The sequence below is a fragment of the Pelodiscus sinensis genome, chromosome 9, assembly GCF_049634645.1.
Source record: "Pelodiscus sinensis isolate JC-2024 chromosome 9, ASM4963464v1, whole genome shotgun sequence".
In the NCBI taxonomy this organism is placed as follows: Eukaryota; Metazoa; Chordata; order Testudines; family Trionychidae; genus Pelodiscus; species Pelodiscus sinensis.
The window spans coordinates 13,504,503-13,531,463 of NC_134719.1; the positions used below are offsets into that span (position 1 = coordinate 13,504,503).

The 26,961-nt window shown below is 40.0% G+C and overlaps 1 protein-coding gene across 3 annotated transcripts in view; it reads right to left on the reverse strand.

The window, feature by feature from the left end:
• The window catches only part of DAB1 (DAB adaptor protein 1), a 777,383-nt gene that overhangs the window by 315,840 nt on the left and 434,582 nt on the right, over positions 1 to 26,961 (reverse strand). The window lies entirely within an intron of this gene.

The window sequence follows — 26,961 nt, forward strand, 5'->3', positions numbered from 1 at the left end:
GATACTAAACTTGTTTAACTAAGCAGTGTAGTATTTTTTTATTCCTTGTTCAATGTATACAACTGTACAACTTTAATTTACACTTCTCTATCTTATTATTAAGTGATTTGCTTTGGCAACCAGTAAATATGGTCAAAATTATTTGCATTTCAGATCCACTAAACATTTTTTAGTCTCTGAAATGTATATAATCTTGCTTTTTAATCAACTACTTACATTCTTGAGACTGTAAGAGATCTCTTTTAGTGTGATGTTCTGCAATATTGATAGAACAAGACTATCATATCACAGTAAAAGTAATTGTCACAAAAAATACCATATTTTAACTCCCCACACACCATTTCTGTCAAAATCAGGACTATTCAAAACATAAACGGTAAGTATCCTAAGCTAGTAATATATTATTTTTTGTTTCCTCTTATGTCATATTCAATTTTTCCCCCTTTATATACTCCTTGCAATATTTAGACAGGGCAGAGAGTTTTAAACATGTCATTCAATGACATAAATAAATGTTTAAGTGGCCAGTCTATCTGGGGCTCTGTCTTGTCACATCTCATAAGCTTAACAGGGTTGGATCTGGTCAGTAATCAGATGGGAGACCTCCAAGGAAAATCCAAGTGCTGAAGTAATGGCACTGGTTATTATATAGGTGGCTTTTTTAACCTCACACAAGTACTGAATAAATGCCTGCAGGATGCATTAGGAGTACTGCTGCTGCAGGTGCCAGCTTTTGAATGAGACCAAGCATCTGTTATTACTTCTAAAAGTCATATGAAAAGATTCCCTGGCATTTCTCATAACGCTAGAGTTTTGAGAAGTGCCTTAATAGTCTTGGCCAAATCTAGACTGAGGGAGCACATCAGCCACCTAAATCCCCCCTATAGCTTCTATTACAAAGGTGATTCCCTGTCCCCCAACACATACACACTTTAAAACTGCTTTAGAGAGGGATAGCACAGAGGGATGTGCAGTGGTGGCAGCATTACATTGGCGGGTGATTGTCCTCAATGTACTGCATAAAAGCACTACATACATCTAAATTGCTATTATCAGCTGCCAAGATTTCTTTGAACTCAGTTTGTAAAAAGTTTTAAAATGATAGCATTAAAAATAATATGCTAACCTCCCATATTAGTAGCTAATCTTATTTTCCTTGCATCCCTCCTTCTCCTTTCTGTCCCCTCCTCATGTCCTCTGCAGGTTGTTTTTGTCTCACCTTACATCAGGGGTCTCCAACCTTTTTAAGCAGGAGATCACTTTTTCAATTTAAGTGCAATCCAGGATCTACCTCAAACCCAAAACCCTTGTCCTGCCTCCTTCTTGCCCCTTCTCGGGGGCCCTGCCCCTGCTCACTTGGTCCTCCCATTCTCCTTCCCTTTCACCAGGCAGGGGCAGAGGGTTGGGACACAGGCTCTGGTCTTGGGCTAAGGGATTTGGAGTGTGGAAGGGGCCCTGAGTTGAGCTAGGGGCATGGAGTTGGGATGTAGGAGGGGGTTCAGGCTCTGTAAGTGAGTTTCAGTTTTGGGGGGACTCAGGGCTAGGGCAAGGGCTTGGGGTGTAGAGGGGGGTACATGACTGGGGCTGGGGTTTGGAGCTGGCTTTACTACAGGTGGTTCCTGGGTGGTGGTGCAGTGAGGCTAAAGCAGGCTCATTCCTGTCCTGGCCCTGCACCACTCTCAAAAGCAGACAGCATACTCCTTCCATCCCAGGCCCTGTTGTTCCCCTCTCCCCATTCTGTGGAGATAGAATACAGAGTGGAAGAGGGGGCACCTGACATCATCACCCCTCCTCTCCCTTCCCTGCTCTGTACCACAAGCAGGAGGCTCCCGGGGTACAGGGGGAAGTTCTCAGGCAAAGAACAGGAGGTGTGCAACAGTGGGCGGAAGAGCAGCTGACGTACAGCACTTGATAGCCTCTTAACCAAACCAGTCAGGATCACCTGTCAGAGGTTCCAAGATCTACCAGTAGATCCTGATCTACTGGTTGGTGACCACTGCCTTACCTTATTACTTTTTCCAGGCAGGGGTCTAATATAGTCTGCTTAGTGCCATGTTCATATATAATCAGTAAATACCATAATAATATAAAGATTGAATCATTAGTATTTGTATCTCATAATGGCATTTAGAAGTGCCCATCAGATGGGGAATTCCTGATGCAAGGTATTAAGAGAGATATATAGCAAAAAACAACCCTTCAGTCAAAAGAGCTTACAACACTGGATGAAGACACGAGGTAACATGTTATGGAAGAAATCCTCCTTGAATTTTAATTTATTATCTGTCTTATAGAAGGTCCAAGAATCCCCAATTTACTCTTCAATGTTACATACGGTAAACTTTTCAAAAGTGCCTTTGTGACTTGCTCAAAGACATTCAAGAAGTCTGTGGCAGAACCAGGAATTCAACCCAGATCTTGAGTTCCCGCATTCAGTCCCACAAGAGCATACTTGTTCTCTCTCTCTCCCTTTTTTAACAAGCCTTTTAAAATGAGTACATGAGTATCAAATGCTCCTTAGATGCTATATCTTTTACACAGTATATTTCCAGTAGCCAGATTTTCAGGTCACTGGTTAATCAATTCTCCTCCTGCATTTCTAATAATAATTCAGATTTTTAAAGCTGAATTGGTATTTTTTTCCCAATCAGGATGAGACTATAAATAAATAAATAGTGACAGCACATCATCTAGGCCCAATCTTAGGGGTCAGAGTCTAATCTTGGAGGCACAGCATGGATTATTGCATCTCCAAAAGACACACCTCTACAAATACTGTGTATCTGAGATAAGAAACTGGACACTGAACGTCTATTAAAAATGGATAATAATGGCAGTTTCAGGATCCACAGATTGTGACAAGGAACCAAGATATTAACTTGGAGTGAACAGAATCCAAACTATTGTTAAGGTGAGCCCTCCATTCCACTCTAAATCCCTCTCTTTATTTAGTCATTCACAGCTGTCTCAGATATCAATCCCTTTATGTTGAAGTTTGTTGTTTCAGCCTAGAAGTACATTTGAACAGAATTCACTGAGTTGTTTTGAGTTACAAGACTGGAGAAATGCTTTTTTTATTCAAAAATAGTCATTTTATCCCTTTCTAGTTGGATAATGCCAAGATGTCTTCATTTTTAGAGCTCAAAACATCGTAGACAAAGTCCTTAGTGAGGAATGGGATCTTGGCCGAGTTTGATTAAAATAACTAAGGCATAAAACAATTATCAATAACACTGAATAGTAATTGTCCGCTGCTACAAAAGCATTTGTAAATGAGCACTATCAATTTTTAATCTAACTGAGCTGCAGGTTAGTAAATAATGTCCCAAACCTAGAGAGACTTAACACGCATGCTTAACTTTCTGCACTATTACACTACACATAGTCCCCACTGAAGTCACTGGGATAACTCGCAGTGTGTAAAATTAAGCACAAGCATAATTCTTTGTGGAAACAAGCCCTAAATAGGCTTACATCAGTAAATGGGGCTAGAAGACACTAACTTTGAGCTCATATGGACACTATTCCTCTTTTCCTCTCCTCCTATGATATCATTGATTTGCCTGCATGTCCTCTTCCCACTTCTAAACCCTTTGATTTTCATGTAACAATCTATATGGCACCACTACCTGCTGCTCAGCTTCTTACTTAGTGCTAGAATTGGATCCTTTTGAGTACAGAACCTGGGTTGCAAGAATCCTATTTGATACAACACTAGCAAGTGCTTTTGCCTTGAGCTACTGCAATAAGATTCTATATGCTTTCTATGAAACACCATTGTGGAGACTATTCAAACCAACCATCAGGCTTCAAAATGAGACAAAACCACTTCCTTTTCATCCCACGCACAATAAATTAGATGTGATATGGATACCAAATAGCACTCTGCAGTTTCCACGGTTTAGATTACAATTATTTTTATGCTTCCTTCTACAGACAACCCACAAAGCCCTGGCATCTGTAAAGTTCTGCACAGACCATCACAGAATATCAACTGCTACGGGTTTTTTTTTTTCCCCCAGCCATACCCTGCCACAAAGACAAATCTATTCTGGGAGTCTAGTGTAGCCTCATGTACTGTCTAGTACTGCATATGCCAGACTGTGAGCTTCATGTCTCTATTCTGCAGCAATACCCACAGAAAAGAAAATGTGTCTTGCTGTGTATTAGCTTTCATGGAATTCAAGGAACATCATTCCACTGGTAAAGAAATTATGGCAGGGTTTGGCTGGGGAAAAAAAACCCCGTAGCAGTTGATATTCTGGGATGGTCTGTGCAAAACTTTACAGATGCCAGACTATCCAGGAAAAGATCCATCCCCTTCACAAGGCTTATGGGAACTCTACCTCCCAGCAACCCTTGGAACCTGACATACGTGCCAATGCCCTTCCCTCATTCCAAAAGGAAGTTCAAAACAAGGACAGATTAAATCCATGCTATGCAGAGAGGAGCATTCACCAGTTGCTTCCAAATGCTTTTCCTAGATGAAAGGTCCTTTTGCTGTGTCTGGCGTACGTCAGGATAGTGTGGCTGCACAAAATTTCTCCACAAATGTGAACATTTTTCTGTCCCCACTTTATTCTCTTCTGTAGTCTGTAGTTAGTGGAAGGAAACACAACATAGTACTAGCTGACTCTCATTCTGTTTGAAATCTGGGAACATGAGTCGCTGTATTTGCTGAGCCTTAAGTAGATGATCAAACAATGGAATGAACACCTTACCACTCTGACAACACTTAAGCAGTATAATTACTTAAACTTGATCTTGCCTACTGCAAACCTAAAAGAAACCACCACGAGGGAAATAAACAGTTGCATTCAATCAACATCTTTGCTAATTCACCCATATGTAAGTTCAGATATAGAATAAGGATATTTTATATTTCATAATTTACATATATCTTTAGTGCATTTCACCTTGTATCATATTCTCAGTTTCTCTTGTTCACAAAATCGCTATCCCTTAATTTTTATAATATAGGTCCTGCAGGACCCACTCAGAATCCTAACACTCCATTGTGTTAGGTACTACACAAATGCATAGACTGCGCAATGAGTTTACAGTTCAAGAAAGCAAAATCTTAGCAATGAACCACAAGAGACAAAACTATTTCTGCAAATAATAAAGATTCTGCATGATGCTGGGGGACAGCATGACATAATGAAACATGCACAAGATGCAGGAATTCTTCAGGCTAATTAAAAGCCCTGCCAATGACTTACTGTGTGGCTGGGAGCCTATCACTTTTCATTTTCAATCTTCACATATTAATTCAGGTCAAACCGATCTAGTCCGGGACCTTTGGGACCTGATCGGTGCCAAACCAGAGAATTTGCCGAACAACGGAAGTTGATATTTTCTAGCAGCATTACCAACATTTCCCCTGCTTAGTGGGCTCTTAGAAGACATGTAAGTGTAAGTTAGAGCTAAATAACAGCACAGAACACTGGGAGCCAGGACAGGTGGCTGCAGACAAACTTAATGGGACCACAGGAAACTTGGCCATGATAAATTGACATCTAGCTCACTAAAAATATGCTGGACCACGGATGTTGTCCGACTAGAGAGTGCCAGACTAGAGAGGTTCTACCTGTCTGTACCTATGTAGATCTCAGTCCTGAACCAATGACAAGTCAATGGTAGTTTAGGTAGTGACATCAATGGAAGCAGGATCAGTTCCTTACCTCGCAAGCATGCAGTGAGGATTAATGCATTAATAACTAAACACATAAAGCACACACAAGTTCTAATAACATCTAATGATAATATCAGACATAAAGCAAAGATATTTTTAAGATAGGAAATGCTGACTATGGCGTTTTAATGAACAATCGCTTAAAGCCATACTTCCATTTTAAATTTTTATCTACTACTGATCCAAGTAATATGGTATATTAATGTCACTGAAAGAGGCCTAAGAAAAAAAATAAAAGCCACATTTTCAGTGTATTTACTTGGTGCATTTAAAAGTACTTTATGTAGTCAGTTTCACCGTTTCCTTCATTTTATGTGTTAAAATAGCACCTGCGGGCCCCAACTTGAGTTCAGAGCCCCTTTGTTAAGTGTTATACAAGGAGAGAAAGGGGTTGAAGAGATAAAATATTATCTCCAATGAGGGGATGGTGAGATTAAGTGACCAAGATCATGCAGGAAGCCAATGGAAATAGCTGAAAACGTAGATCTCCTGAGTCCTAGTCCAGTCTAACAAGTCTATCCTGCTCTCATAGGGTATGTCTACACTACCATCCTAGTTCGAACTAGGGTGGTTAATGTAGGCAATCAAAGTTGCAAATGAAGCCCGGGATTTAAATATCCCAGGCTTCATTTGCATCTTGCCAGGCGCCGCCATTTTTAAATCCCCGGTAGTTCGGATTCCGTGCCCGCGGCTAAACACGGCACGGAGTAGGTAGTTCGAATTAGGCTTTCTAATTCGAACTACTGGTACTACCTCATTGGTGTACCGGTAGTTCGAATTAGAAAGCCTAATTCAAACTGCCTACTCTGTGCCGTGTGTAGACGCGGGCCCGGAGTCCAAACTACCGGGGATTTAAAAATGGCGGCGCCCGGCAAGATGCAAATGAAGCCCGGGATATTTAAATCCCGGGCTTCATTTGCAACTTTGGTTGCCTACATTAACCACCCTAGTTCGAACTAGGGTAGTAGTGTAGACATACCCATATAGAATAGTGATAGAGAAGCAGCCGGGTTAGTCTGGTCTAGCTAACGCTTGCCATTTCAGCCAGACTGACCATTCCCTCAATGACCTTAAAACATGCATTTTGCTTCAAAGAGACTTTAACTCCAGACTTCAATGAGAAGCTTCAGAATTGTCATTCATGCTTAAATTTGACACTTTATGTATGGGTTTAAACAAAGACTCTAATTATCTCACCCATTACAAAGATAGCTTCCCCAGTTATCACCCCTAATGTCATTACCTCACAGAAACTTCCCCTATTATCACCCCTATGTCATTACCTCACAGACACTAACCTTCCCCCCTCACCTCAACTCTGTTCTAAAATTTGATTTGTCAATTTCACATGCGTTCATTTTTTTGATTGTATCCCTTTGGTCTATATGGTTGTGCCGATTTTCTTCCACATATTGATCTGAGGAAGTGGGTCTGGCCCACGAAAGCTCATCACTTAATAAACCATCTTGTTAGTCTTTAAAGTGCTACATAGTTCTGTCTTTTGTTTCTGCTCTCATATAGACCCCAATCCTGCAAAGACTTATGCATGTTGTGAACGCTTCACTTTATGCCTTGTTGAGTAGACCTTCACTGGGACTATTCACCATGCATAAAGCTGTGCACATTCACAAGCTGCTGTAGGATCAAGATTATTGGCAATTTCTCCTCTTGCTAGTTTGGGACCTTCTTGGACAAAAGGGAAACAGGAAAACATTTAAAAAAATAATACGGGACTGTAAGACCACAAATATTAGAGGCACCTGAAACTACCCCTAACTTTAAAAAATGGCTGCATGTCAAGTTGATGGTGTTCTTTTAACTGTTTTATCTGTCTTAGTGCTTGAATGCACATTATAATTCAAAGATGACATACAGCACAATTTAACTATAATCTTATGTGAAGGATCTCATTTTAGTTAAAAGGAGGAAGGATGAAATGCAATTAATTTAATGTTTAGGAGTACACAGGATTTAAGTGATACATTAAAGAAGTTTTAAAAAAATAAAAACTGAAACTAGGTTAAGAGAAAACAAGCAGCCTCTCCCTTGAAATAGTCAAATCACAAGTATTGTTATTCTTAAGGTCATTTTGGCCAAATGTGAGCAATGACCTTCATTAATTCAAGCTTTGTACTTTTGTTGGGGGCTGTTGCTACTGCATCTGCTTCTCTCAATTTGGGCTCTTTTGGTAACAACGCTCCCAGTGATTGTTTAAACCTCATTTGAAGCACCTGTGAACAATTCATTATATTAATATAACAACAGGGGAGGAGTAGAGATACTAATAAATAAGATGTTGAGCAGTTTTTGCTGCCAAGGTTGCTTTACGCAGCAAGAAAATGCCCCCCTCCTCCCCCAAAAAATACTCATTGGGGAACTACACTGAGACACTGGGATCTGTTCCACAACCTGTCAATATGCACATCTGGCATAGGATAAGCACATAAATTACATTCCCCCCTCTAAACAGTTGCTGAATTTGTGTTCAATACATCTGAGAGGCTCCAGCATGATTTGAAACAATTTTATTCTTTGTTCAAATAGCATGAATGTTCTTCAGCTAAAGGTGGTTTAGAAAAGCATCTGATGATGATTTCTACCAGCTGGACTTCTAATTATTTAAAATAGATTTGTATAAATTGGCACATTAAAAAATGAATTAGTCAATACCATTAATTGTTTTTGTGTATGATGTAGTTACAGTTAATGTATGATCTTTTGCTTTTTTCATGCTGCAGTTTACAAAAATATGGATTTTTAAAATCAAAACAAAGATGATTTGGCTGTGTTTAAAATCTACTCAGTCATATTTCATTTAGTCACATTTTACTGATGTCAGGGGGAAACCAAAGATCAAATGGAATAAAACCTGTCATTTGTTGATCAGTATTGTTGCACAATATAAGTTAGGACAGGTGCTAGGCTATAGTTTATATGGGAAACATACATTCCCAGGTGTTTGATACCCAACTGGTGAAATACTATACACTGCATAGTACAGGTACTGTGTTTGAAATATGACAAAACAAGACACATTTTGTGTGACCAACAGAATTTTGTAAAACTACTTTGCTGCAGAACCGGAATAATGTGCATGTTAAAACACAGGATTCAGAGACTGCACTTGTGCTGGAGCAGCCTCACAGCCTCTCCAATTTGGGAGGGGGAGGGTCAACATGACCATCTTAGGTCAGCCCAAATTGTGCTCTTGATTCACTGGCTTCAGCCTATGCTGGACTAAGAGATCAAAGGGAAAATATTGACTCAAGCCTAGAGTCAGGAGATTTGGTGTTTGCTCCTGGGAAAGTTACTTAAGCCAAGATCCTCAAATATATTTAGGAGTCAGGAATTAGGCACCTAAGTACCTTGGAGGGTTAGAGCATCATTTTTTTTATCTCTATTTTTTCATCTGTAAAATTGGAAAAATGGTGCCTAGTTACGCCACAAACATTGCTGAGACACCTAATTCACCAGTATCAATAAGGGCTTCAAGATCCTCAGACTGAATGTGCAGCTGCTTATGTACTGTTATTAAATACTTAGCTCTTACAGGACTGGGGAATCATTTATTATTACTACAAGAAGGCACTGAAATTTCTCATGGATATCAAACCATACTATATGGAAAGGCAATTTAACACATATCACCACTTTGATAACTTCAGATAAAGGAAGTAAAATAAAAATGGATAGCAATTGCATATCTTCCTCCTCCATGAGGAAGAACTTATTTTGTAAATGCATTATTATTATGGCTAGTATAAACCTTTTCAGATCAATATCCAGTCGCAGGAAAAAATAAGTTTCACTGTAATATTTACCCATCAAGGCTTTCGTCTAATATCCATATTAAAAATCGATTTTGAAAAACAAAGTCTCAGTGATAGTCATGTTAGGGGTAGTCATGTTAGTCTATAACTTTAAAAACAACAAGTAGACCAGTGGCACCTTAGAGACTAACAACAATATAAATAATATCATGAGCTTTCTTGGGAAAAACCCACTTCTTCAGATGATCTGGAAGTGGGTTTTGGCCACAGAAGCTCATGATACTATACATACACACATTTGCTAGTTTCTAAAGTGCCATAGGACTACTCATTTGAAAACAAGTAGCTGTCCTTAAATACTGTTCTATTATTAGTAGTAAAAGACTTTTTTTTCCCTTTCAGATTCACAGCTGTCTGTCTGATTGGAAGTTCAGGAACCAAAGAAGAAATAAAGATATAGAAAATCTATATGGCCAATAGTTGTATATACGTAGTTTTCATACATTGTTCCAGTTCAAAATCCATCAACAAACCAGAATCCAACAGTCTCTCACGTTGAGTTTATCTGTAACAAAGCCTATAATATGCTACATTACATTGTCGGTTAGCAAATGTGAAATTAATGATGTATGTAGATATGTTGAACATTCCTTTATATTGCTGAAGTAAAGTATATAGACAAATTTGCTTCTATGAAAACATTAGGTACCATTCTAAACATCTGAAATTACATATGAGGTTTAGTTATTTGAAATGGTAAGGTTTTTAAAAATTAATAGCTTCTTGCACCTAGCTCCAGCATGGAGTATCTATGAAAGAAGTAAGCTCTGCATGTGAACAAGTTTAATTTTGTGTAATTGGGGTACTTTAATCAGACAAGTGCTTGAATCTCATCTATTTGAAACTGCCTTATTCACTAGAGTTGTCCATCAACAACTATCTGCTTAACTGGCTCTGAGTATACATGATCAGCTACCTCTCATATTTAAACTGTTATCCAATTTGTCTCCTAAAATAATATTTATAATTTACAGGAGACAGCATAGTGTAAGAACAACTGTAATAATATACAATAATCATCAGACTACAGGAAAATGTGTTTTTCACCTGATCAGTAACAGAGTCAAATCTATGAGAGTCAGTCCAGTTTGATCAATTTATGTCATTTGTTGTATTATTTTACTACCATATATATAATCTACATTATATTTGAGAAAGTCTGTCTGTTTGCTCAAACACTCTGAAACAGTAAGAGCTAGGACCACCAAATTTGGTATCCAGCTTTCCCTTATCATTACTTAAAGCAACACGGGGATTTGATTGTGCCAGAAAAATGAGATGTGGTTGGAATGGGATTGCTTCTCATAAAACCATATAGAAAAGAGACAGAATCACCAAGCACTTGAAAGGGTTTGGCTGGGGGTGTCCTCTTCAGTCTGGGACTTTCCCAACCATGCCCCTTCTTCAGCAGCCTTTAGGGAGGGCGGAGAGGGAGGGGGCTGATGCCCCTCTTTTCGATTCATATGGGATCATTGCCGGCTGATCCCTTTTGTCGGGGGCCAGAGGAAAATGCACAGTTTGCTCTATTCCGCGCTCTGGCTGGAGAGCTCAGGGAGCAAATGAACCTGGGCCTGCCCCAGCCGGGGGACATGCACTCTTCCTCCAGCTGTGCCCACTGCAGCTGCAGCAGCCATGGAGAGGCACATCTCACCTGTCCCCAAGTTGCTGTGGTGAGTCAGGGCTGGGGTTGTCCTCCCTTCCCCAGGGCAGCCTGCACACTGAACCCCTCATTCTCAGCCCCACCCAGAACAATATTAATACCTACCTCTGATGTTTCTGCTAATTTGCCCTATTCAGCTAACAGGGTACTAAATCCTATAATTTGCCAACATAAAGAAGATTTTAGATTGAGTATAAAAATAAAAACTGCAGCAGAGCATCATGTTAAAATTATAAATTAATTGCAAGCCTAGATAATCTATGCAACTTTATCTGCTATTTAGCATTACTCATTTCCTTCCCTTTTTGTGTTATGCACCCTTGTCTTTTTCTAGGTTGCAAGCTCTTTGGAGCAGGGTTAATCTTTTACTAATGTTTTATAGTGCCTATCGTGGTAGAATGCTTATCCCGAGCTGGGTCTTTGGGTACTGTTATAATACAAGCAGTAGTAACAACAATGCATTGAAAACTTGACAACATTTTACATGAGGACATTCTGCAGTGCCCGTAAGAATGATTAGTACCAGCAGTAGAGCTGGTGAAAATTGGTAGCTGTGTTCCACAATAAATAAATGAAGAAAAATAAAGAACATAAACCATTTTCTTTTCATTAACATTGTCACTATATTTTAAAATTTCCACTAGCCATTTTTTGTTTGAGTTTAAACAAAATTGGCTAGTGACTTGTGGGTTCCCCCCCATTCACCTGCAATTTGATTTTTTTTCATGCCAAAATGAATGTGATTTTTTTTTTATTTTAAATTGAACTAAAACAAAAAAAGGAAAAAATGGAAACTTTTGATTGATACAAACAACATTTGTGAGTATGTGTATTTTTCAAAAAGTTATATTTAATTTTAAATACAGTTAAATAATTTCTATTAGCTCTAACAGCTGCTTGTAGTCTTCTCCTTCTAGTACAGTAGTACAGATTTGTTGAGGATAATATCAAGAGATTTCAGAAGCATCATTATTTTCTAGTGAGCTTCCCATTGCTACAGACTTACCTAAAAAGGTCTCCAAATTTGCTGCAAATAGTCTTTTACATTTTCAATGTACTGCACATTCTATGTCTCTTTCACCATTTCATGTAGGACATATTACAAAGGATGAATATAGGCAAACAGCACAGAAATGCAGGGGCAAGATTAGAAAGGCAAAGGCATAGAATAAGCTCAAACTAGCTACCAGAATAAAGGGGAACAAGAAGACTTTTTATAAATACATTAGAAGCAAGAGGAAGACCAAGGAGAGGGTAGGCCCACTGGTCAGTGAGGAGAGAGAAACAGTAACAGGAAACTTGGAAATGCTCAATGACTTCTTTGTTTCGGTCTTCACCGAGAAGTCTGAAAGAACGCCTAACATAGTGAATGTTAGTGGGAAGGGGGTAGTTTTAGAAGGTAAAATAAAAAAAGAACAAGTTAAAAATCACCTAGAAAAGTTAGATGCCTGCAAGTCACCAGGGCCTGATGAAATGCATCCTAGAATACTCAAGGAGCTGATAGAAGAGGTTTCTGAACCTCTAGCTATCATCTTTGGAAAATCATGGGAGACAGGAGAGATTCCAGAGGACTGGAAAAGGGCAAATATAGTGCCCATCTATAAAAAGGGAAATAAGAACAACCCAGGAAACTACAGACCAGTTAGTTTAACTTCTGTGCCAGGGAAGATAATGGAGCAAGTAATTAAGGAAATCATCTGTAAACACTTGGAAAGTGGCAAGGTGATAGGGAACAGCCAGCATGGATTTGTAAAGAACAAATCATGTCAAACCAATCTGATAGCTTTCTTTAATAGGATAAGGAGTCTTGTGGATAAGGGAGAAGCAGTGGATGTGGTATAGCTAGACTTCAATAAGGCGTGTGATACGGTCTTGCATGATATTCTTATCAATAAACTAGGTAAATACAACTTAGATGGGGCTACTATAAGGTGGGTGCATAACTGGCTGGATAACCGTACTCAGAGAGTAGTTATTAATGGTTCACAATCCTGCTGGAAAGGCATAACAAGTGGGGTTCTGCAGGGGTCTGTTTTGGGACTGGCTCAGTTCAATATCTTCATCAACGATTTAGATATTGGTATAGAAAGTACGCTTATTACGTTTGCAGATGATACCAAGCTGTGAGGGGTTGTGACTAATCTGCAGGATAGGGTCATAATTCAAAATGACCTGGACAAATTGGAGAAATGGTCTGAGGTAAATAGGATGAAATTTAATAAAGACAAATGCAAAGTGCTCCATTTAGGAAGAAACAATCAGTTTCATACATACAGAATGGGAAGTGACTGTCTGGGAAGGAGTACGGCAGAAAGGGATCTAGGGGTTATAGTGGACCACAAGTTGAATATGAGTCAGCAGTGTGATGCTGTTGCAAAGGAAGCAAACATGATTCTGGGATGCATTAACAGGTGTATTGTGAGCAAGACACGAGAAGTCATTCTTCCGCTCTACTCTTCGCTGGTTAGGCCTCAATTGAAGTATTGTGTTCAGTTCTGGGCACCGCATTTCAAGAAAGATGTGGAGAAATTGGAGAGGGTCCAGAGAAGAGCAACGAGAATGATTAAAGGTCTAGAGAACATGACCTATGAGGGAAGGCTGAAGGAATTAGGTTTGTTTAATTTAGAAAAGAGAAGATTGAGGGGGACATGGTAGCAGTTTTCAGATATCTAATAGGGTGTCATAAGGAGGAGGGAGAAAACTTGTTCATCTTGGCCTCTGGGGATAGAACAAGAAGCAATGGGCTTAAACTGCAGCAAGGGAGGTTTAGGTTGGACATTGGGAAAAAGTTCCTAACTGTCCGGGTAGTCAAACACTGGAATAAATTGCCCAGGGAGGTTGTGGAATCCCCATCTGTGGAGATATTTAAGAGTAGGTTAGATAAATGTCTATCAGGGATGGTATAGACAGTATTTGGTCCTGCCATGAGGGCAGGGGACTGGACTCAATGGCCTCTCGAGGTCCCTTCCAGTCCTAGTATTCTATGATTCTATGATTGCTTTGGAGCCTATTCTAGGCACAAAAGGTTTTTTCCAAATAGAAAACTAGAGGGCAACCAGCTTTTGCCACTTAATCTTTCCCTAAATATAAAGACAGTACTTGGCAGATGGCTTGGGATAAACAGTAGAGTGGGGAGCACTGGCTGGAATCCACAAGCTATCAACTTAGTTTGTTGTTGTTGTTATCCCCTGATCCTTTAAATGCCCCGGGAAGAGATATGGGGATGCTCCCCTGATTCCAATTCTGCTGCCAATTTTACAGATCTGGAAAAAGGCAATCCCGCCCCAGTTACCCTTTCACCCACTGTCTGGATAGCTATTGGTTGTTCCTGTTTACCAAAAAGACAGCTTTAGAAGGCAGTCACTAGGGAAACTGAGGAGGAGGGTGTGGTGGAAAGAGTCACACATCTTCATTGGCCAGTGAGTCTAAAGGAGAAATTTAGGCACAAGTGTAATCTCTCTCTCTCTCTCTGTCTTGTGGTTTGATTGTGTTTGGCTTCACTCATGCTTCACTGCTCCCATCTCAGTCACTTCTGTATTAGCTAACAAAGGTTATTCTGGCAGTAATGGTGGGTATCACAACATGACCGCTATTGCGATGTGCTAGTGTTTTTACCACCATGACATCTGGAATGGCTCTGAATAGGACTGGACCACAGTGTGCTAAAAATGCCAGTACTCTGTCTTCCTTCTACCCCCTCCTGCCACTGCCTCTGAAATACAGGCAGTCCCCGGGTTACGTACAAGATAGGGACTGTAGGTTTGTTCTTAAGATGAATTTGTATGCAAGTCGGAACTGGTACATATTGTAGGGGAAACTCTAGCCAAACATTTCTCCAGAGCTCAGTTTTATTCTCCCACACCTCACTTCCCTCAGTCTTTTATTCTCAAGCTGAGGTGTCTGCTAAGAAAAGCCACTCCGCGTCTCCCTGGTCTGCTGGAGGGGGGGAGGTGCTAGCTTCGCGTCTCCCTGGTCTGCTGGGGGGGGGGTGCTAGCTTCGCGTCTCCCTGGTCTGCTGGGGGGGGGGGGTGCTAGCTTCGCGTCTCCCTGGTCTGCTGGAGGGGGGGAGGTGCTAGCTTCGCGTCTCCCTGGTCTGCTGGAGGGGGGGAGGTGCTAGCTTCGCGTCTCCCTGGTCTGCTGGGGGGGGGGGGTGCTAGCTTCGCGTCTCCCTGGTCTGCTGGGGAGAAGCAGCTAGTGCGGGGTTGCCTCACCCCGTTTGTAAGTAGGGATCCGATGTAAGTCGGATCCATGTAACCCGGGGACTGCCTGTAGTGGGAAATTGAAAGAAGACCTTCACTGCAGACACAGCAAAAGGATAATAGCAAAACCACACAGAAGGGGTTTCACCACTAAAAAGGAAGGCTAAAGGGTAAGAGACACAGCCTTTCAACTGTAGAGTGCAAGAATCTATGGAGAGAGTCCTAGTCCATTCGTTTCATATTTTGGGGCATTCTTTGCTTGCTCCTTTAGATTCTTCCTCCCGTCCTCTCAATGTATGGCCAGTTCAGAAGCTGTGTTGCCATTACCCCTCTCCTGTGCAGATGTATAGCCCTTGCAGAAACAGAAGCTAGAGCTGGTAGGGAATTTTTCAACTGAATGTAGTTTTTGGTTGGAAAAGGCCACTGGAAAGGAACATTTCATCGGGAACATTTCTTAGGTCCACAAGGTAATTTCTGGTTAAACCAGATAAAAAGAACCTAGAATCTTGTCCATGTCTGCACTACAGATAAGATGAAAGCATCCACAGTCAATCTTCCACAGTTTGAATTAACGGGTGTAGTGAAGACATGCTAATTTGAACTGGGAGGGGGCTCCCATCAACGCCTGTAGTTTTGCTTCTACAAGAACAAGGAAGGAGAGTGTGCTCCCTTCTACTTCCCGCAGTGTGGACGGTGCCAAAATTCAAGTTACGATAGTTCGATTTAAGCTATGCAATTAACGTAGTTGAAGTTGCATATCTTAATTCAAATTTATCCCCTAGTGTAGAGCAGGCCTAGGAAAGCCAGGGTCAAGGCTTTCCTCTGACTCAGGTATAGTCCGGTCTTGAACAGACTGTCCCACAACAGTGCTCTAGTCATTGGGCTATTGTGGAGTAATGCTTGTCTTATTTATTTATTGCAAAAGATTTTTAAAAGTCCTAGTTTCGTTCCAATGTGGAATCAAAACAAATTTCAAAATCCCCAAATTTTTCACAAAATGGGATTTCTCCCCCTCCCCCTCCAGCCAGTCCCAATAGAAGTCATGGACTGCAAGTTAACACTACAATGATCACCACTAGAGGGCAGGATTTCACTGGTCACATGGAGTGCCATAGGTGTGTGAAGCTTAATGCAAGTGGCTCCTCCCTGCCACTACCACCTATGCTCTCCTGCTTGCAAATGCCCCAAGAATTCTCACAAAGAATGCCCCAATTAAAATTTGTTTGCATGGCATCCCCCACTTTCTTGGAAGTAAAAAACAAAAAACAAAAAAGACCCATACAGCTCAAAGGTGGGTGGGCACTTCACAGCCAGCCACATTGTGCTCTCCTCCATGCAACAGAACAGAAAGGAGATTTGGAGTCTATTTCTGATTGCTGTCCATGTTATTGGTGCCTTAGGACTGCTGTCACCTGTTTCTCCTTCTTTGTAAATTATTATTAAACATTTGTGTATATATATAACAATGTTAGTCCCAGGTTAATAGAGACAAGTTAGGCAAAAGTAATATATTTTGTAATATATTTTGTGATTTCAAGCTAGACAGAGCTTTTCTTCAGGTCTGAGGAAGGCACTCCTTGTATTCAGCTGTGTGTCTGTCTAATTTGTGCATACAATGCCATAGGCCTGCATAGAATTTAGCTATGGGTATTTACCATCCTATAAACCTTTACTGAAGTGTCTGAAGCACTCACTATTCTTTGAATTAGGACTAAAGAAATAAAGGTAATTACTGGGAATGGTAAACATCATGATTTTATGGCACACACTGTACCCAGTGTTTCAATAGCAATCTTTTTAAAAAGTCTCGGGCCTTGTCTTCACTCTGTAATGCTGCTACTATTGATCTTCTGGAGTTTGATTTAGAGAGTCTAATTAAGACTTTTAAATCAAATTCAGAGGGCATCCCTGCTGGAAGCTGGTATTTCTGCTCTTGCGAGGAGTAAAGAATGCTGGCAGAAGCATTTTCTCCCATCAGCCTCTGACTGTGAGGACTATGCCAAGATCAGCTTAAGATAAGCCAGCTATGTATTCTGTGTAGCTGGAGTTGCATACCTTAGGCCAAGATTCTGGGTCTAGTGTAGACCTGGTCTCAGAGGGGTAGCCATGTTAGTCTCTAAGGCTATGTCTACACTGCAAGGTTTTTGTAGCAGAGAATATGCTAATGATGTAGTCATTAGCATGAGTCATGATGTCATTAACATATTTTCTGCGGATGCTTTTTGCGCAAGGGGTTTTTGTGCAAAAAGAAGCAGTGTAACCACTTTGGTTTTGTGCAAAAAAACCATATTGCGCAAGATCTTCATGCCTCTATGGGTTTTTGCACAAAATGGAAGCAGCTACGCTGCTTCTTTTTGCGCAAAAACCCCTTGCGCAAAAAGCATTGGCAGAAAATATGCTAATGATATCCATCATCAGCATACTCTCTGCCACAAAATCCTTGTAGTGTAGACGAAGCCTAACTGTAAAAACAATGAGGAGTCCTGTTGCACCGTATAGACTAACACATATATTAAGTCACGAGCTTTCGTGAATAAAATCCACTTCATCAGATGAGTTGGAGTGGAAATTTTAGAATCCGTGATATATATAGCAGCAACTTTTAAAAAGTTCTCTTACTATCAATTGGATACACTGAGTGGGAGTCCTGCATGCAAAACGATAGTGAGATTTCACCCTAATTAGTTTTTGGTAATGCAGTGTGGTGACTTGTAGGAAGCTTCAGGTATCTGATCTATCATTGAAGGAACAAGACCTAATTCTATCAGTTCTAAGCTATTGGAAAACAAATACAACATTCCCTTTCATCAGGACATAGTTGTTTTAATTTTAACACATGGATCCATGAATGACACTATAAAGATTCCTTTTGTTAAAATATTAATATAAATATCAGCACATAAGGGGAGAAATAATTAAGCCGTTTTATCTCTTATGACAGGAAAAAGCCATTTTTAAAAAAAAAAATATTACTTCCTTTCAGATAGGCATTGTAGGTTAGCTATAAGGAATCCACAGTTCATATGAAAGTGCAATGATAAAAAATGCAGATGCTGTGAAACATTTATAAAGAGAAAGTACAAGGGAATATGTAGTCTAGAATCTGAAATGACATTTTGGCATAGAACAGATCTCCCACAGGGTAGTTTTGAAACTTCTAGAAATTCTTAAAATGACATCTTTCAAAATGAACAATCATCAAATACACCTAAGTCATTACCTCAAAGTGCTTCACTGACAAGACAAACTGAGAAGAGGCTAAAATTAAGCTACCCAATTTTACAGCTTGCTGACCTGATTCTGCAACCCTTACTAATCAAGGAGTTCTTACTCATGTGAGTAGTGCCATCAACATCAGCAATACTTCTTGCATGAAGAGAGTTGTAAAGAGGCATGATGGTGGTAGAGGATGATAAAAGTTTTGTATTAACAAAGATTTATAAAGTGAATGGAGCACACCCACCATAAAAATAGTGCTAGCCACACACCTGGGATGTGGATCAGTGGAGGTTTAGAGATGGCTGATAAAATGGTTAGAGAGATGACGACTTGTCATGAGAGGTTGAGGAGAAAATAATTTGACTACTTAGTTTAGGAAGCAGAAGGGTTGCCAGGTGTCTGGTTTTCAACTGGAACCCTGGTCGAAAAGGGAACCTGATGGCTCCGGTTGGTATCGCTGACCAGGCAGTTAAAAGGTGGTGGTGCAGCAGGACCTGGGACTCAGGCAGTCTCCCTATTTGCTGTGGTTCTGCGCTACTCTAAGAAGTGGCTACTAGATCCCTGCAGCCCCTAGGTGCATGGGCAACCAGGGCGGTTCAGCCTGCTGCCCCTGTCTCAAACGCTGGCTCCACAGCTCCCATTGGCTGGGAACTGTGACCAATGGGAACTATAGGGGTAATGCCTGCAGGTGCAAGGGCAGTGCACAGAGCCAACCTGGCTAACCATGCACCTAGGGGCTATTGGAACCTGGCAGCCACTTCCTGTTATCTGCAGTAAGCACCACCCAGACCCCGTCTCCTGCTCCCACGCCCTCTCCCTCAGTCCTGAGCCTCTTCCTGCACCCCAAACTCCTCATCCCTTGCCCCAACCCAGAGCCTACAGTCCCAGACGGAGCCCTCTCCCTCCATTCCCTGCACCCCAACCACCTGTCACAGCCTGGTGAAAGTGAGTGAGACTGGGGTAGAACAAACAATAAAGGGGGGGGATGGAGTAAGCAGAGGGCAGGACCTTGGAAAAGGAGCTGGGACAGGGGTGTTTAGTAATAAAAGGAAAATTTTCATCATGCATAATTGGCTCCTGGAACTCATTGCCACAAGATACTTCTGAGGAAGAGCATAGAAGGATCAAAATAAAGGATACACATTTGATATGCATAATGAGAACATGCATGATGACAAGGTTTTATTTTAAAGAAGGGATATAAACCCTCATGTTTCATGGCCTAAGTAATCCACAGATTTAGTGGAATTAAAATGTATAGGTATTTTATTTGATAAATTGTTCAATACGGGATTTCTTACACTATTGCTTGAATCAACTGGCTATGGCTACTGTCAGAGACAGCATAGCTGACAGCTATAATAGATTGTTCTATCTTGGTATTACAATTCCTCTGTTCTTTAATGGAGACAGATATTTCTGCTTGTAACTTTTTTACCCACTATAGTTATAAGCAAAACTGTGATTGCTATTCACAAACAAAAAGTTCTTTAATCTAAATTTAAAGGGTCTAAATTCAAATAAAAATGCCTAGCATAACAGAACCACATCATCTTTGCCAATATTGGCACCAATATTAGGTCTTAGCTGCTCACAAACGTTTCACTGATTGGTGCATCCTGTTCAATCAGCTTATGGTACCCACACAAAGTGACTGCTGTGGCTAACTAAACTGGTTTAGAACTGGTGCAGTTTGTGTGTAGAGACAAAGCCTTAATTTACATAAATATATAAAAAATTCTCACTCACAATGCAAATTGTTGTGCAGTCAATTTCACTTTTGCTCCTGTGCACTAGGTTAGTTTCCTCTTTTGTTTGTGTGGGGCCTTCAAGCCCATAGGAGAAGCAAAAAAATCAACAACCACATTCAGTTCTAAAACCAATCTGTTTCTGCAAAGATAACTAAGGTAGGAAAGAGATCTATTGTACAACCTGACACATAACTGTATTTATTATAGCTAAGACAGAGTAAGTGACTTTCCCAAAGTCAAAGAGCCAGTAGCCGAGGGGCTATTATCAGGAAAACAGCACCACAGAAATAAATATAGAATTCCAGCAAAGTACAAAAGACTATGGACCCAAATATACCAAACAACATGGACCAAACAAAGGACAAGTCAATCAGAAACATGCCTCATTTATGCAGTCATCCAAAGCAAGTACAAGTCACATTGGCAATTTGCTAAAAAGAAAAATTGACAAGTAACCTTACAGCTTGCTGGGGCACTCACTGTTATCACATACAGCTGTGTGGGGAAAATGCTGGCGTGTATTACAGAACATGCATGGTGATAATGGCCTTTTCTGTGGAATTTGGCTCTGGCACATTGGACAAGAACCATATGTTGGCAATACCAGTAGCTAGTCTTTAATTTTCTGGAAGAGGATTTAATTTGCTTTTGTAAAATAAAATAAAAATTATTTGCATTTAGAATTCTTCCAATGAAAGGGAGGCAGCTGACAAGGCCTAAACCCACCGTTACTGAAATCATTATGTATTTGCAGTCACATAACTCTCTGCAATCCACTTTAAAAAAAAAAAAAAGATATAAATTCTCTTCCCAAAGGAGGACTGTAGCCATATAATGTTAAATAAAACTCTAAACTTTACAATCTTAAAAATACAAAGCTAATATTCTGGGTTCTTCCCTGATCCCTTTTTTGCACATACGCTAACCTTAGTTTTTCTTTTCCATTCCTCTGCACAGGCCAATTGTTAAAATGTAGAAGAGTATTTGGAGCACTTGAGTGCAGTAATTCTGTACATTGCAACATTTCATTTGCCTGCCAGATTAGAGCAGACATCTGGAGGAAAAGGATGGCACTGACTATATAAACCAAAACAATGGGAAGAGTTAATTTTAGGCATTCTACATCGTCTGGCGATTGTTTCTTGGGGATAAAAGTGTCAATAACATTTCACAATCCACATCCCGAGGAACTTTTTTAATTTTATGAATGGAATTAAGAACAGAGAGTTCTGACTTCATGTGATCTCACAGACTTTACCATAGAGTCATAGAAGATTAGGGGTTATAGAATCATAGAATAATAGAATACTAGAATTGGAAGGGACTTTGAAAAGTCTTTGAGTACAGTCCCCTGCCCCCACAGCAGGACTGAGCACCTTATAGAGCATCCCTGATAGATGTCTATCCAGCCTGCTCTTAAATATTCCAGGGATGGAGATTCCACAACCTCCCTAGGCAATTTATTCCAGTGTTTAACCACCCTGACAGTGAGGAACTTTTTCCTAATGTCCAATCTAAACCTCCCTTGCTGCAATTTATGCCCATTGCTTCTTGTCCTATCATCAGAGGCCAAGGAAAACAATTTCTCTCCCTCCTCCTTGTAACACACTTTTTGAAAACAGCTATCATGTCCTCTCTCAGTCTTCTCTTTTCTAAACTAAACAAGCCCAATTCTTTCAGCCTTCCCTCCTAGGACATGTTTTCTAAACCTTTAAGCATTTTTGTTGCTCTTCTCTGGACCTTCTCCAATTTCTCCACATCTTTCTTGAATTGCTGGACCCTTGGGCAAGATGATATAAATCCATGGTATACTCAGATCTTGAATACTGCATACAGATGTGGTTGCCTCATCTCAAAAAAGATATAATGGCATTGATGCTCACAGCACATACTGAGGGCGGCAACTTAAGTGTGGTTGCATGTACATGTAAACATATATGCAAATAACTTCTTTCACATTGATGGGAATGAATACAAAGATTAAGGCAAGACTACATAACACCTAGGCTCCATTTAAGTCAGTTCTGCTGATATTAATAAAATGCAATATTTAAATTTCCACCCATATGATGGCACTTTTAATGAGCAATGACAGTCCAGAAATGTAACTACTAAAACGCATCTCAACAGAAGACCATTATATTGACTCGCTGTTGTGGAGCGTGTTCCCAGTGGAAGCCATGTTCAAAGGATCTCACCTACGGGGTGCATGTTGAGCACTATATAAACCCAAACTGCACCATGGGCCACAAACAAACAGGCCGCATGTGGCCCACGGACCGTGTGTTGAGTAGCCATGGTCTAGAGAGAACTGCCCCTTCTGCCAACGGCCTTGCCCCTTCCACTTAAGGCCCTACCTCTTCTACTACCAACTTTGGTGAGGTGTCCCTCCTACAAAAATTATTGCTCATCCCTGCTGTAAGGCATCACATAACTCCTTGTTGTTTTTGCAGATACAGACTAACATGGCTGCCCTTCTGAGCTATTCTCACAAGGAATTGAGTCACAAATGTAATTATTGTATACTTTTTTAACAAGCATCAACAGCATGGAAGCATGTCCCCCAGTATGTTGGCCAAATCATGAAGGGGCATATGAATATTTAGCATATCTGGCACATACATATCTTGCAGTGCTGGCTACAATAGCGCTGGCTACACCTGTTTTTCACTTTTCACCTGTTTTGACATTGTAAATAAGAAACAGGCAACATTATCCCCTGTAAACATAAACAAACTTATTTGTCTGGGTGATTGGCTGAACTATAAGTAGGACTGAGTGGGCATGTAGGCACTACAATTTTACATTGTTTTATTTCTGAGTGCAGCTATGTACCAAAAAAAAATATCTACATTTATAAGTTGTTCTTTCACAATATGGAAATTGCTCTATAGTAGTTGTGTGAGGTGCATTGAAAAATACTATTTCTTTTGTATATCATTTTACAGTGCATTTATTTATAATGCAAATAATAATAAAGAGATGACTGTACACTTTATATTCTCTGTTGTAATTGAAATCAATATATTTGAAAATGTACAAAAATACAAAAATATTTAATACATTTCAATTGATATTCTATTGTTTAACAGTGCAACTAAAACTGCAATTAATCTTGGTTCATTTTATTGGTTTTTTTTTTAGCTAATTGCATGAGTTAGCTACAATTAATTGACAGCTCTACTAACTACTAATGAAAGGCTTTGAGCTACATTAGTTTACACAGTTCTATGCATTATCCAAACACAGATAGATTGACTTCACTCTGCTCTTACATACAGTGATGGTATAGAATTTTACACCCTCTTTGTAATGATTGGTTTACATGTAATAATTCCTGCTTCTGATATTATTTTAGCTTTCTATGAAAGTAGGAAATTAATGGAAATGGAAAACTAAAATGTAAAAGCCAGAACTGATTCATAAAATGTCTTATTAATGCAGTTTGCTTCACTTCCTACAAGCGAAGAACTGAATGTGATCCCACAGATAATATTTGTGTTTTAGAAGGCAAGAAGAAAGATGGACAGCTATACATAGGGATTTGCTACATCAAGGACCTTTGTCACACTCCAGTGATAACATTTTTGTAGAAGGTTTCCATCAAGCCAGAAAGAATCATCTTGCACATACACTAAATTCTAAGAGCATAATCAGAAAAATGTCTATTTATTTAACTCACATTTTTTTAAAATAAATGGAAACAAAATCTCTCAGGTTTCCCCATTTAGTTCACTTCTGACATACACAATATTATTTTCACTGTCACAGTGAGGATGCCAAAAGCAGCAGCAGCAGCAGCAGCAAAAGCAGAATTTCACAGCTGTTATAGAGGGATGGTGTGCAGACCGCAGATTAAGAGGTTTTATCTAGAATTGGGTCGACACTAAAGCCCCAGACACTGGTCGTTAGAATCAGAGCCTGGTTCAGAATATTTTTGCTGAGCCCATCACTGTAATTGTCTGAGCCAAACCCCAGCTCCTAACATGCTCAGACTTTGGGGGGGGGGGGGGGGAGTCATTTGAATCTGAATTTTTCCTCTTGGGATTCTTTTCATTACTGAAGATGGCCAGAACAGTCAGCTGAATAAAAATATATTTATGTTGCTTCCTCTCCAACTTCATCTGAGTCATGCCACCAGCGCTCTGCTTGGGAACCCACACATGAAGAGAATTTCTAATGCTCCTATCAATGGCTCAGAGGCTTGTTGAATCACTGTAGTAAAGATAAAATGATAAACTCTGTCTTTGTGCACCCTCATGCAAAATTGGACTAACGTCACTGATTTTATCGGGGTCACTTAAGGTTTACACCAGCAAACTTTTAGGCATAGGTGCTGCTTTCGGTATCTCAATACTGGATCAATGGACTCATCTTTGGTTTCCTAAGTTTTAAAAATGCCTCCCTTACTTCTGTAAAGTTTGTTGTGCAATTAAATGAGACATGTCACATAAAACTGCTCAGAAGGGTTTCTTTGCTTTCACCAGAAGCTTCTTTGCTTTATAAGCTCCCTTATTACAGAGCTATTAAAACCTTTAATGATTTAAACAGTACTGTACATTTCAGGCAGATGATTTCCCTCCCCATGCCAATTCTGGACCTACAGGCTACTAATGTAGAAGTTATAGGAATTCTTTAATAAATTTTTAATGGCATTCAATTTAATGTTTTTATTTTAGCTAGAAATTTCTCAGGAAATATTAAAGCTTTTGGAAAAAAATCACCTACTCAGACCTAACTAATACTTATTTTAGCCACAGGCAATATTTTACATATCCTTGGCTTTATAATCACATTAACTTTAATACTATCAAAGTCAGCTAAATCATTTTTTGCATCCTGTTTCTTCCTATGGGCCCTGGATGCCATCTGAATAGCAAAATGCAATTCTGTTTTTAGGATTATTATCCCACGAGATAAAGATATTGTAGAAAGAACACATTGCAAAAGCCGCAGTAGTAGAAAGCTCAGTGAGGTAAACATCTGACCCTTATGGGTAAACACCTCCTCTAATTTGATTCTATTTATAGGTCAGTTAGTTTTATTTTGAGACACAAGAGATTTACTGGGGAAATTCATTACTCCCACTCACTCCGATTTTCTCTCTCAATATAATTAAGCTTTGCTAATTATCTATCATGATTAAAATCATTCCAATAACAACCTTGTTTCCTCTTTTGGCCAGCCTCCAAGCTCTTGTTTGAGGGCAGTTCATCCTGTACATTGCTTAATTTGGGAAATTTCTTACAGACACCCATGTGGGGTGACACCTTGGTCTCCCTAGAGTCAGTGGGAACTTTGCTGGTGACTGCACTGAGGCCAGAATTCTCCCTTGAGTTCTGCAAGGAGAAGGAGACAGATATGCCAAAAGAGTGTCCAACAGTGGTATTTCAGATAGAAAGCAAAATTAAAAGACTGATCCAAATTCATTCTTATAGGTAGAAAAAGTGACTTCCTCATGTAGAAATGAATGGCCTGTGGATGTTAGAACAAAGTATTACTCTGGGACTTTATTATCCTCTTGGCAATCCAGAGCAAATGGAAGGAGTGGAAATTCTGCTAGAATGTTGGCGGGAGGAGAGGGAAAGAAAGGAAGAGAGAAGAGAATGACTTTTTATAGCTTTAATTCCTGTTCTGCAGCTTCAGTCCTCTTAGGGGAAAACAAAAGGGAGGAATAGACCCAGGTATGGGCCAGGAATCAAAGGTAGCATGGTTCTTGAGTGAAACATGCTGCCTGATGAAAGAGGGACCCCAAGAGCAGCTTGTCGGAAATGCTCTATTGAGACTCCACAAAAACAGGGATAGGAGGTCACATAAATCATTCCTTACTTCATGCACTCACACAATTCCTATACTGAAGGGATACTCAGTAGGTAGCAAACAGAGATGGAATTGGTGGTCAGATTAACATGTGGGACTGGAAGTCAACTGATATGTGTTCAGTTCTTGGCTCTACTACAGACTTCCTGTGTTTGGTCTTGGACAAACATAATCCTTCTGTGCCTCAGTTCCCATCAGTAAAATGCTTCCTTTCAGCTATCCTTTGTTTAGATTATAAGTTCTTTGGGACCGGACCTGTTTCTTATGTGTTTGTACAGTGTCCAGCTCAATATTAGGTGTTATTGTAAAACAAATAAATAATCACCAAGACTGTGTTGAGCATTTAATAGTAAGTTTTCCCCTGTCATGGATTTTTTTTCCTTTGGGGGAGCAGACAAATGGGTCTTTTGTTATTCTTTTCAGTAGGGCTAAAGTATTATCAAAAATTAAATGTGCAATAAAGTGGTCATCTAGGGGTAAGTGGGTTAACAGAGCACTGTGGGTTGGAGCTATGCTCCACCCAATCCTTGTTTCATGTTTTATTTAGTGTGTTTCCCCACGCTCTATGTGTTCACAGATGGTGCCCCTTTCAATTATACCGATTGCCAGCAGTGGAGGCAGCCTTCTTAGTTAATGGCTGTGTCCCAGTTCAGGGCAGCACCTGTACTTCCTCTATGCCAGGGGTGGGGAACTTTTTTTGGATTGGGGGCCACTGACCTACAAAAAAATCAGTCAGGGCCACACACATGTGAGAAGAGGAAAGAAACCCTCACTGACATGGCCCCTG